At 38.2% G+C, this 13,729-nt stretch overlaps 1 pseudogene; it reads right to left on the reverse strand.

Moving 5' to 3' along the window:
* Positions 1 to 1,675: 1,675 nt before the first annotated feature.
* Positions 1,676 to 13,729, reverse strand: part of LOC121039184 (uncharacterized) — a 30,849-nt pseudogene continuing 18,795 nt past the window's right edge.

The raw sequence follows: 13,729 nt of genomic DNA on the forward strand, positions 1-13,729 counted from the left end.
AGAACAAACTGAGAGTTATGGGAGGGGTTGTGGGAGGGGGATGGGCTAAATGGATAAGAGGCACTAAGGAATCTACTCCTGAAATCATCGTTGCACTATATGCTAACTAATTTGGATGTAAATTTAAAAAATAAAAAATTAAATTAAAAAAATCCTAGCTGGAGTTATTTATTATTACTGTTTGAAGAAATTGACAAACTTATTCTTTTTTTTTTCCACCGAGTGAACCAAAGACTCTATTTATTAAAAGCAGAAAACACCAAAGTACTATGTAGTATCCACATTCATTGAAAAAATAATTACTGGAACCTTCAAAACATCAAAGCACAGCTGAATCAATGGTTATGGGTAAAATTTTCAGCCAATATACTGATTTTTGTTCAAGGTCTAGGCTTGATTTCTTCATAATATTATTCATGTGCATTCCCCATGAAAATGAGGACTCTTGAAAATTGCACCCAGCTTTGTCTTGATTTCAAAAATGACATAGTAGCTGAGAACTCTGGCTTCCTGATTGGGTTCCAGAAATCATGGCTTCTGATATTATACAACAATTTTGTGTGTGTGTGTGTGTGTGTGTGTGTGTGTGTGTGTATGCATGCGCACACACACACATGTGTGTACACTTATACTACAGTCTTTTTTTTTTAATGTTTATTTTTGAGAGAGAAAGAGCCCAAGCAGGGGAGGGACAGAGAGAAAGGGGAACAGAGGATCCCAAGCAGGCTCCCTGCAGACAGCAGAGAACCCATTTGGGGCTCAAACTTGAGAACTGAGAGATCAAATAAAATCAGAATTTAGATTCCCTTGAAAAGGTCAGGTCCCAAACTTTCCACCACTATGGTACCCAGATATGCTCAAATTGTGCTTTCTTTGTCTTTCTAAACACACCACGGAGAACCCAAATGGGGTCCCATTTTAAGAGTTCCATTATAGAAGTTTTTAAGAATCACACTAAACCTAAGTAGAGGCAGTAGATAAAATTATACATATTTTCTGTTAAGAAAAACTACAACAACAAAATAAGAGTGCACTGGCAAATGAGAAAATTATAGCAGTCATATGGTTAAAAAAAAATGCTTCTATAGTCCTTCCTGTCGTACTTATATTCCAAGGTATTTAAGACCAAAGGGAGGTCATAGAAAATGGCTGACACAAAGGATTCCTCTACAAGACAAAAGCCTTTCAGGGAAAGTAGCTGAGGATGTGGTACAAAGAACTGAGGGAAGGCAGATCCATGATTAGATCTAATCCCGCATTTCTAACATGGATTTATGACCTCATGGATTGGGTCTGGTGGGTGTGAATAGCTCCTTGTACTTAAAAAGGAATGAAGAAATTAAAGTGAATTTGTGTACTAATGAAAAGACCCACAGTTATAGACTGAGAACCAAGCTCTTAGTTCATAAGGCAATAATTTTGTTATCAGAAGTGGGAGCAGATGAACATGATGATAGGCACTAAAGGTTGGGTCAGACATATTCAGGCCAAAACAATCTCAAAAATAAAGCAATCTGTGCCTTGGTCCTATAAGACCCACCCTCAGAAAGGGCCACAGAGACAAGAAAAGAAGCCAGCCAATGGCAAATACCAGAAGATATTCAGATGGGGCAACAGTCACAGTTAGATGGGGTGACTTGGGGTCACAGTAGATGGGAAACACTTGAACCAGAACTCAAGGTGAATGGCTTTGCATGTCTTGTGCAGCATTCCAAGCAGAAATCTCTGGGGTTTTGGAGGTGTGCACCTTTGTGATATTTTTCCCCAAAAGAAGACACAAAGGTGAAGCCCCTGGAGAGATGAGACCACCAAGATGGAACCCCCAGCAGGGGTGGGACTGGGTGAGAGTCAGAGAGTACTTCCTACAGTATGAGGCCCCCTGCAGGTCTAGCAGAGTCCTACAAATACTCACAGGTGCCCAGGAGAGCTTTGCAGTTGGGACAGAGGTTGTCCACCTCCTGTAGGGCACCCACACAGAAAGGGAGGATGCCATAGGAGAGCTAGGTGAGGGCACCAGTCTTATAGGGCAGCTGAGCCACAATCATCTTGTTGGAGGAAGGACAGAGAATCTGGACTGGGTGGTGGAGAAAGAAGACCAGCTGCGGTAGACTGTCTGCACAGCAATTGCATTGGCACTTGGAACTGGCACTGGCTGTGTGTAGTACACAGGTGGATTCATACCCTTCCCATTGGGCCCCACACGAGCCTGCCGGCTGGCCCCAGGAGGGGTGCAGTAAGCATGGAAAACTAACTGTTGACTGTCACCATCTCTTCACAGTATGGGAGCACGGTTGACACCAAGAAAGGCTCAGCGGCCTCCTGGTGGGATCCTGGAGAAGGCGTACCCACTGGGCTGCCAGTGGAGCCGACAAGCTGATTGTTAAACTCCTATCAAAATGCAAAAGACCTAGAAGGTACCAGGCTAAGTGAAATATGTCAGACTGAGAAAGACAAATCCCACATGGATTTCACTCCTAAGTGGAATCTAAAAACAATAACAACAAATGAATAAACCAAAAGCAGAATCAGACCTATAAGTACAGAGAACAAACTGATGGTTGCAGGAGAGGATGACGGGAGGGCGGATGGGGAAAATTGCTGAAGCAGAGAGGGCGATACAAATTTCCACGAATGGAATGAATACATCAGGGAATAAAGGATACGGCATAAGGAATACAATCAATGATACTCTAATAACAATGTATTGGAACAGATGGCAGCTACACTTGAGGCAAGCATAGACTAATGTATAAACTTGTTAAATCACTATGTTGGACACATGAAACTAATGTAACTTTGTGTCCACTCAAATAAGAAAGAAATCGAGGGACCCAGAAAGTCAAAGACATCTTGAAAAAAAAGAACAAAGTTGTGGAGATTTTCATTGCCTGATTTTGAAATATGCTAAAAAGCTATAATAATTGATTCAGTGTGGTATTGGCATAAGGACAGACATAAGTATTTTCTATCCCATTATTATTTATTACCCTTGTTATCACTGTTATCTCAGTGATATGTTCTATCTCACTGATGTACCAAGATAGATATGACAATGGGATAGAAATGCAAGTCCAGAAATAGCCTGTTACATTTATGGTCAATTGAGTTTTTAATGTTTGTTTGTTTATTTATTTATTTATTTATTTATTTAATTTTTTAAAAAAATTTTTTAATGTTTATTTATTTTTGAGACAGGGAGAAACAGCATGAATGGGGGAGGGTCAGAGAGAGAGAGGGAGACACAGAATCTGAAACAGGCTCCAGGCTCTGAGCTGTCAGCACAGAGCCCCACACAGAGCTCGAACTCACGGACCGCGAGATCATGACCTGAGCCGAAGTCGGACGCTTAACCAACTGAGCCACCCAGGCACCCCAATGTTTATTTATTTTTGAGAGAGAGAATGACTGAGAGTGAGGAGGGGAAGGTAGAGAGAGAAAGATACACAGAATCCAAAGCAGGCTCCAGGCTCTGAGCTGTTAGCACAGACACTGACGCGGGGCTCAAACTCATGAACCGTGAGATCATGACTTGAGCTGAAGTTGGATGCTCAACTGACTGAGCCACCCAGGCTCCCCTATGGTCAATTGATTTTTAACAAAACTACCAACACAATTCAATAAGGAGAGAATGCTCTTTTCACAAATGGCACTGGAACAATGGGATATTATTATGGAATATAATAAATTGGACTTCCACCTATACCATGGACAAAATTTAACTTGCAATGGATCCAACATGATAAATGTATGAGATAAAGCTCTATGAAAAAATATAGGCATACCCCGCATGCCCCCAAATTTAAAATCCGTAAGTTCATAAAGATATATTTCCCCAAGGCAGGGAGGGGACTCACCGGTGACATTTGGTGGATGCCAGAAAAAACAACTTATTTTTCTGAAACTAATAATGAGAAAGAATTAAATAAGTAAAATAAAAAAAAATAGGCATAAATCTTTATAACCTTGTGTTAGACAATGTCTTCCTATGTATGACACCAAAAGGACAAGTAATAAGAGAAAAAAAAATTGGACTTCAAAATGTAAAACTTTGGTGCTGAAACAATGCCATCAAGAAAGTGATATACAATGCACAAAAGGGGAGAAAATATTTTCAAGTTGCATATCTGATAAGGGATTTAGTAAAAGATATGTAAATAACATTTACAAGTCAATAATAAGCACACAAATTACCCTCTTTTAAAAATGAGCAAAAGTTATGAATACACAGTTCACTAGAAGTATGCACAAGTATAAACTCATGAAAACACCTTCAACATTTTTAGTCATCAGGGAAAGGTAAATAAAAAATGCAGTGAGATACCTTTTCACAACCACTAGGATGGTTATAATAAAAAAGAGACAATAAAATGTATAGCGAGGATGTGGAGGCAATGGACCCGTCATACACTGCTGTTGGGAATTTAATGTTGGGCAACAACTACTTTGGAAACCCATTTGGCAGTTCTGCAAAACATAAACATGCAGTTACCATACGACCCAGCAAATCTAGTGCTAAGCATACACCCAAGAGAAATCAAAGCACGTGTCCACATAAAAACTTGTAACTGAATACTACAGCAGTGCATTTATAATAGCAAAAACATGGAAATGGACCAAATGTTCATTAGCTGACAAATGGATACAGAATACATGGCATATCTACCCACACAATGGCACACTATTCTGCAATAAAATGGTATGAAAGTACTGATAACATAACGTGATGAGCCAGGAAGACATTATGCTAAATGAAAGAGACTAGGCACAAAACACCCTATTAGGTGATTCCATTTATGCATAATGTTCAGAAAAGGCAAATTCATAGAAACAGAAAGTAGACTAATGGTTTGCAGGGAGTGGATACAGGGCTTCTTTTAAGAGTGATGAAAATTAGGCAAAAGTACGTTGTGGTAATGGTCTCATTATTTTGTGAATATACTAAAAACCACTATGTATACTTTAAATGGGTGAATGTTATGTAATATGAATTATATCTCAGTTAAGCTATTTAAAAAAACTGTTGGAATAAGAAAGCTTTAATTAGACAGAATTTTGTAAAAAGTTCACAAATTAAAGGCCATGTTTGCCATCTAGAGAAACTTAGACAATTGTCCTTTATAGAGTCTCTCTCAATCTGTTAAAATAATTAGTCTTATACTCTGTGCAGTCCAATGAATATTTCCATTTAATTTCTTTGTTCTGCAGTCATTTTCCTACTTCTTTTTCTGATCAATGTATCTATTTTTCTTAGGATGTGTTATATCTCTCAAATTGGCCTCATTTGCAAATTTCCCATACTATTTACACCATTCTGAGGGAGAGTCAAACTGCTAATTAAATTGGATCTAATACAAGTCTCATGACACCCACTCAGACAGCCCAACAAGGTACATTTATATTTATCAATTCTTTTTGTTGTTAGCCTTTGATCAATTTGCTCTCTGGCATCTCTCTATGAACATGACTTATTTTTAGGGAATAGGAGGACATAACGTGTCTCTATTGATCCGTACATAAAAAGATAAATCAGCGTCTTTTGAACATTTTAAAATTAATTCCTGTGCTATCTCTAGCCCATTCAAATTACATTAGATTCATTGCATTTAGTAGGCAATTCGGATTTTAATATCAATATTTTAGAACTATAGGGTTGTGTAAGGAACTTAAAGTTATAGCTATATGTGGCATTCACGCACCATAATTTCAAATTAGCTTTTGTTGAGGAATGACAATTTATCTTAATCCTTCATTCCCCACCCCTCCTTTTCCCCCCTCAAAGGGAAATAACTTGTTCATGCCTAGGGGAAGAAGAGCATCAGGAAGAATTCCAGTCCCACTCTCCACCCCCATCTTTGACTCGTATCAGACTGATTAAATCAGTAGGTGGTGATAGTAGTGGAAGGATTTGATTAATTAACACTCGAAACCCCAACATATGGTGCTATGAGATAGGAAATTTGGATAAATAGAAACTGGAACTAAATAGGAGTTACAACGAAATGTCAGTCTTATAACCTAAATGCGGGTCTCCTAATAAAGCAACATTGGAGGACACTGGAGTTCCTTCCTCACTGAATTGCTTCAAAGGCAGCACAAGTGTAAAAGTGCAGCTTCCCCACTGATGTCTGTGTCTAGTGCAAGGTAGATGGGGGGTATAGATGCCCAACCAGGGGAAGCAGGAATAGTGAAAATGAACTTAATCTTTCTGAATGCAGATAGGTCCAAGACAGAAGGAGCAGGATCCAAAAGTCCAATTTCATCCATCAGGAATATTACTCCTCCTTAGTAGAAGGAGGAATTCAATGAAAGTAGACTGGAAGTGTCTTCCAACACAATTTCCTTCTTAGGAGTGACACAGGAGCTCCCTACCTCCATCTGCTTCTTTGGGAAAAAGGTTAATCAGAAAGCCCTTATCCTTTCCCAATAGCTGAACAGTCTATTGGACAGGCATTGACCAACTATTTGGTCAATGGTATCTACCTCCCATTTCAGTGCCTTAAAAGTCTAAGCAGTTATAAGCCAGTAAAATAAAGAACCTCTTCTCCCTCTCTCTCTCACTCTCTTTCCCTCTCCCCTCCTCACCCTGTCTGTCTCAATTTCTCTCTCTCATCCTTCAAAACCTTTTTGTGGTCCAGTAGTTTTGAAGCTTATCCCTTTATCTGAAATCAAGTTATTATCGCTCTGATCACTCTGTGATGTCCGTGTCATTTTTTTTTTTTTTTTTTAGTTTCTCTCTTTGACACAGTCTCAGCTTCACACTTTTTATCCAAACACCCAGCTAATCCTCACCCTAGGCCAAATCTCTGGAACCTTTTAAGCCCAAATCCATGTCCTGAGATCCAGTTTATCCAGGGAGGAGAATGAGAAAATGTGTTTCATCCAGATTCAAATTCAAGTTGATCTAATGTTTATTTAGCACCTACCATATCACAGGCACTACATTATGCCTTCCTTACTCAGTTCAACAGCCCTATGAAAGGAGACCCTTATCTCAAGAGCACAGATTATATTACGTAATGTGGAGTGTTTCTCACGTATGTGATATTCTCATTGTTTTACATGTTTACATGTTTAATCCCTACGGTAAATCCATGAAGTATGTGCTATTTTAATCATTTTAGTGATGGGGAAACTAAGGCACCAAGAGGTTAAGATATATCTCAATATTATAGCTAGTAAGTGACAGAACTGGGATTTTAATCCAGGGAAGTTTATCCAGATGGGAAAGTTATGGTAATGAGAATGGAATAACTTGGCCAATTTCACAGTTAACAAAGGCTGATGCAAGAATTCAAACCCGAGATTTTCACCATGATCTCTTTTGTATTATACCACTTTTTATAATTATATTTTCTGTTTATTGATGCCAATGCCATGTAGGAAATACATAAAAACCTTGCTGAGGTAAGATATAAAGTAAAATCTCACCTATATTCCCTGGGCTATTTATCACTGAGTCTGTTTTCCTCAGTATTTCACTCACGTAATTGCACATTTCATCTTAAAACTACTAGATAATTATCAATTGTTTTGAGCTTATCCTATGCACTATTCAGATCACAGTACCCCACTGTTCAAAATCCATTGGTGGTTCCAAAGTGTTTAGAGAAGAAAGTCCCAGATATTCTGTGTTGCATTCAAGAACCTCCATTAACTAATGCCTAGATATCTTTCTGATAAGAGTTTTACACAACCATCTTATCTCATTTTGAAATGCCTCTCTTCTCTAATCACATGTCCAATGCCAGATTTAGGACTTTCCTTATTCACCATGATTTCTAATAAATAGTTACTTTTCATTTGAAGCTATATGAGAACCTGTATTATATGAAACATCTTAGAGGATACTATATATATCTTCTTCATTTTCATATATCCCGTTGTGGTTATTATAGTGTCTTATATCTGTAGTTGGGTGTGTGTGTGTTTTTAAAGTAAATGATCACTCATCTATTTAAATTTAATCTAAATGTGTAGTTGGGTGTGGACATATAAAAGGTGCTTAATATATATTACCATTCATTGAATTGTAGAGGATGCAAAGATAAACAAATTTCCTTTTCTTAAGGAAGCCACCATTTACTTAGGAATAAGACTACATGAGAAACAAGGAAGACTAAACTACAATGATTAAGTTGCCCATGATTAAGATTTAAAGAAGTGGTACAGACATATTACACAGGGCTCAAAATCATATGAACAGGAAGAGTCAGGGAAATGAAACTTAAAAGTGGAATTTGAGGAAAATCTTAAAAAGTAAGTAAGATACGGAAGAGCAAAGACTAAGACAGATGTGCCAATGTGGCTGGAAAATCCATAGCAATTGCACTGTCAACTCATTTTCAACCAAGGTATGAAGGTTCAACATGACAGTAAAATCAGTATCCTTCCTCGCAGTCACTCTAGTCTGAAACTAGTCCATGATGACCATTAACTTGATGTCCCACTGACTTTTACAAAATGTCAACCACTTCCTCTAATAATTATTTCTTCCTAGTTTCCACACCCTTTTATTAAAAAGTTTGCTTGTGTCCCTTTCTCAAAAGTCAGTTCTCATTACACCTACTGAAAGGTAGTGGAATGTATGATTCCATACCCCTGCTATCAACCGATTGGAAGAGGGCTCAAGCCAAATCAGGCCAAACATACTCCCTCTCCCACGGACTCATTAGGACTTTTGAGCTGGGACTCCATGTAGTGCTGGGTTCCATATAGCAATAGATACACCATAGAAGAGAAAACCCTCCAGAGACAAAGAAAAGAATGAAACAGACATGTAAAGAGAAACAGAGATGAGAAGCCATGCCATCTCAAAAACACAGGAGAGTAAGCTTTCTTGTATTTGACTCCAGGCATATGGGAGGCCCTTGTATTTCATGTATACATTTTCTTTTGTTCCCCCACCTTTGTAACCAGTCCACCACATCAAAGTCTGTAACCCACTCTTCTTACCATCTTCTCATTACACTTTAACTTTCTTTCTCAGTTTCCTCTCATTTCCCTTTGGCCCTGCTTACATTCCAAGGTCAATCATTAAACAACAACTCCCTTGCTTATTTTCTCACCTGCTTCCCTTTCTCCAACTTTGCCATACCCATTTTGTTGAAACTTTAACCCTTGTTAAATCCAATTTCCCAGCTATTCTACATCTAATACCATGCCGCTAAAAGAAGCTAAACAAAAACTCATAACCATGCTGTCTGAATCTATTTTCACACAGTGACCTCTGACTTCAAGTGGGCCTTCATACTGCCCAACAATCTTGCTGCCTTTCCCTGGATCATGTACTCTTGCAGCCTCAATATGATGATTTCATACTATCTCCTCAAGCCAGCGGTCTTTGTTCTCCTATCCTATCCTCTATCCTCACTCTCATATAATCTTTCTTCCCACAACCTGAAAAATCAGAAACAATTACAAAATAACTTCCACAAACTCCCATCTCCACATCTCACACCTGTGTACATGTTCTTTCTTCCTTTCAACATAGATGATATTTCTGTAATCCTCTGTGTAAGATGCAGATTTCTTTTGTGTAGGATATCCCATACCTTCTCAATAGCTCAAGATCTCATGGCTTGAGTTGATATATATTTATACAGATTTTTATTTACAGATATTCTTCTGCCCTGAATTACAGACTCATTATCTAACTTCTTTACTCAATATCGCTATTCTAATTTTATAAAAAACAGTTTATTTTGATTCCTCTCTTTCTCTTACAGTCCACAGCCATTTTATCAACAATATTTATTAGTTAATAAATAAAAATATAAATAACACTGCACCTCTCCACTTCCCTCTGCTCTGAACTGACATCATTTATTGCCTAAAATGCTATAATAGCTTCCTAACTTTCTCTGTTTACACCCTTGCTTCTGAAATTTATTCTCAGCAGCTTCAAGAATGATCCTTTTAAAATTTAAGTCAGGTCAGAGGTGCATGGGTGGCTCAGTCAGTTAAGTGTCTGACTTTGGTTCAGGTCATGATCTTGTGGCTCGTGGGTTCGAGCCCTACGTCAGGCTCTGTGCTGACAGCTCAGAGCCTAGAGCCTGCTTTAGATTCTGTTTCCCTCTCTCTCTGCACCCTTCCCCCCCCCCACTCTCTCTCTCTCATTCAAAATAAATAAATATTAAATAAAATTATAATAAAATAAAATAAAAATAAAATTTAAGTCAGGTTACAACCAGATTTGCCTTAAAATCCCCCAGTAGTTCTCCATTATGTTTATAGTACAAATCCGTGTCTTTCATTGACCTACAAGGTCTTTTGTGACCTAGTCCTTGGTCACTTTTTTCCACCTCATTTCTTACCACTCTCTTTCCTACTTCCTCAAGTCCAGCCACTCTAACCCTCTTACTATTTCTGAATCACATCAGGCATTCACCTGCCCCATGGTCCTACAATTTCTTTTACTCTCTGCCTAGAGTCTCCTTCCCTTAGATACTATTTCAGTAGTAGATTAGATTCCTATTTTAGTATCAACGTCTTACATTTCAGTATTCTCTCAGTTCCAGGCAAACCAGGAAGGCTGGCTACATTAATACTAGTGACCCTTATTCATTCATCTTCTATTTTCCTTCCTTACTTTACTTTTCCCTATAGTACATTTCACCTCCTTATGTACCAAATATTTAATATACATATTGTGTTTATTTTCTTCTCCTTTCCATTCTTTCACAATAATCTCCATAAGGGTAGGGATTTTAGTCTGCCTTGTTTCCTTTTGTATCCTCTGCCACCTAGGATAGTGCCTATAGTAGGAACCCCTTAATAATTATTAAATGAATAAATCAATAACTGTATAAGAGAAGAAGCATTTCCCATAATTCCCAGTATTTGGCTAAGTTAGATTAGTTGGGTTTCTCTTCCTTACAACCCAATGAACTTTAAAACTCTTCCAACTCATTCTTTGTGACCAGACTCTAAATTGATTTTTGTGTCTGTGCTATTGATCCCAAATTTCTCTGCTTCAAATTTCTGTTCACCTTTGGCTCAGTATATCTCTGACCACTTCTCTATGCAGAGATTTCCCGTCACACAACCAAGAGCTAACAGATCACATGGCAAGGGGTAGATAAATGAGATTTACTGAAATACAGGGGAAAAGAAGCAAAGAGTGGGTGTTCTAGTCTAAGATGGCAATACAGTAGACTCCTGAAATCATCTCCCCCCCATGGACACACTGAATCCATATAATATATTCCATATATATGGAATAACTTCCTCTGAAAGAAAACCAAAAATGACTGAGTGACTCCTATACATCAGGCAAATGAGGAAAAAGCCCAGATCAAAGCTGGTAGGAGAAGATGAGACACAATCTCTCCATAAACCACATGCCTGGCATTGTGATATACATTGGGAGGGAATTCACTACTCCCAGCTTCACCCTGAAGAGTTAAGGGTTTGGGCTCAACATCTAGCACCCCAACTTTTAAGACTTTTACTGGAGGGATGGGCTCTCAAACAACCTAGCTCTGAAAGCCAATAGGGCTTGGTTCCTTGAAACCAATTAGACTATAGAAAACAAAAAGAAATGACTCTTAATGGGCTTACAAGGATTCTCCATGGGCTCAGAGCAGAGTTAGTACGTAGAAATGCCCTATTCCCAATCTTTCCCTTATAGAAATTTACTCACATACTTTTTATTTTAATGTTTCATCAAAGTACCTTTATTTTTTTTCATATGAAATTTATTGTCAAATTGGTTTCCATACAACACCCATTGCTCATCCCAACAGGTGCCCTCCTCAATACCCATCACCCACTCTCCCCTCCTTCCCTCCCCCCATCAACCCTCAGTTTGTTCTCAGTTTTTAAGAGTCTCTTATGTTTTGGCTCCCTCCCTCTCTAACCTTTTTTTTTTCCTTCCCCTCTCCCATGGTCTTCTGTTAAGTTTCTCAGGATCCACATAAGAGTGAAAACATATGGTATCTGTCTTTCTCTGTATAACTTATTTCACTTAGCATAACAGTCTCCAGTTCCATCCACATTGCTACAAAAGGCCGTATTTCATTCTTTATCATTGTCAAGTAGTATTCCATTGTGTATATAAACCACAACTTCTTTATCCATTCATCAGTTGATGGACATTTAGGCTCTTTCCATAATTTGGCTATTGTTGAAAGTGCTGCTATAAACATTGGGGTACAAGTGCCCGTATGCATCAGCACTCCTGTATCCCTTGGGTAAATTCCTAGCAGTGCTATTGCTGGGTGATCGGGTAGATCTACTTTTAATTTTTTGAGGAACCTCCATACTGTTTTCCAGAGCAGCTACACCAGGTGGCATTCCCACCAACAGTGCAAGAGTGTTCCAATTTCTCCACATCCTCACCAGCATCTATAGTCTCCTGATTTATTCATTTTAGCCACTCTGACTGGCATGAGGTTGTATCTCAGTGTGGTTTTGATTTGTATTTCCCTGATGAGGAGAGACATTGAGCATCTTTTCATGTGCCTGTTGGCCATCAGGATGTCTCCTTTAGAGAAATGTCTATTCATGTCTTCTGCCCGTTTCTTCACTAGATTATTTGTTTTCTATGAAGCCAGCATTACTTTGATTCCCAAACCATACAGAGACCCAGCAAAAAAAAGAATTACAGGCAAATATCCCTTATGAATATGAATGCAAAAATCCTCAAGAAGATACTAGCAAATCGAATTCAACAGCATAAAAAAGAATTATTCACCATAATCAATTGGGATTCATTCCAGGGCTACAGCGTTGGCTCAACATTCACAAATCAATCAATTGATACATCATACCAATACATCACATTAATCACATTAATACATCACATTAATAAAAGAAAAGATAAGAACAATATGATCCTGTGAATCGGTGCAGAGAAAGCAATTGACAAAATTCAGCATCCTTTCTTAATAAAAACCCCCAAGAAAGTCGAGATACAAGGAACATACTTAAACATCATAGAAGCCATTTATGAAAAGCTGACAGCTAATATCACCCTCAATGGGGAAAACTGAGAGCTTTCCCCCTGAGATCAGGAACATGACAGGGAAGTCACTCTCACCGCTGTTGTTTAATATAGTGTTGGAAGTTCTAACATCAGCAATCAGACAAAAAAAGGAAATCAAAGGCATCAAAATTGGCAAAGATGAAGTCAAGCTTTCGCTTTTGCAGATGACATGATACTATACATGAAAACCCGATAGACTACACCAAAAGACTGCTAGAACTGATATATGAATTCTGCAAAGTCACAGGATACAAAATTAATGTACACAAATCAGTTGCATTCTTGTATACTAATAATGAAGCAACATAAAGACAAATAAAGAAACTGATCCCATTCATAATTGCACCAAGAAGCATGAAATACCTAGGAATACACCTAACCAAAGATGTAAAATATCTATGCTGAAAACTATAGAAAGCTTATGAAGGAAATTGAAAAGATACAAAGAAATGGAAAAACATTGTGTGCTCATGAATTGGAAGAATAAATATTGTTAAAATGTCAATACTACCCAAAGCAACCTACACATTCAATGCAGTCCCAATCAAAATTGCACCAGCATTCTTCTCAAAGCTAGAACAAGCAATCCTAAAATTTGTATGGAACCACAAAAGACCCCGAATAGCCAAAGTAATTTTGAAGAAGAAGAAGACCAAAGCGGGAGGCATCACAATCCCAGACTTTAGCCTCTACTACAAAGCTGTAATCATCAAGACATCATGGTATTGGCACAAAAACAGACAC

The sequence above is a fragment of the Herpailurus yagouaroundi genome, unplaced genomic scaffold (assembly GCF_014898765.1).
Source record: "Herpailurus yagouaroundi ecotype Mexico unplaced genomic scaffold, PumYag 180, whole genome shotgun sequence".
NCBI lineage: Eukaryota > Metazoa > Chordata > Mammalia > Carnivora > Felidae > Herpailurus > Herpailurus yagouaroundi.